The sequence below is a fragment of the Eimeria mitis genome, genomic scaffold, assembly GCF_000499745.2.
Source record: "Eimeria mitis Houghton genomic scaffold, Emh_scaff2853, whole genome shotgun sequence".
Classification (NCBI taxonomy): Eukaryota; Apicomplexa; class Conoidasida; order Eucoccidiorida; family Eimeriidae; genus Eimeria; species Eimeria mitis.
Window position 1 is genome coordinate 6,733 of NW_013571193.1, and position 206 is coordinate 6,938.

At 44.2% G+C, this 206-nt stretch overlaps 1 protein-coding gene across 1 annotated transcript in view; it reads right to left on the bottom strand.

The window, feature by feature from the left end:
* The window catches only part of EMH_0059550 (actin-like family protein, putative), a gene marked incomplete at both ends in the record, with an annotated part of 3,497 nt that overhangs the window by 2,647 nt on the left and 644 nt on the right, over window positions 1-206 (bottom strand). The gene's annotated exons all lie outside the window — the stretch shown is intronic.

Here is a 206-nt window from a genome sequence, read left to right on the forward strand (position 1 = left end):
AAACCCTAAACCCTAAACCCTAAAATTTCCTCATTCATACCTGAAGTATAAACCCTACAACACTCTGACTTGTGCAGCAAAAAACAAAACACTGTTTAGGGTTTAGGGTTTAGGGTTTAGGGTTTAGGGTTTACCTTAAACCCTTTCAGCTGCGGCACTCGAGAAAGAAAAGCAGGAAGACGACAAGCCGCATGCAAAGCCCCCGC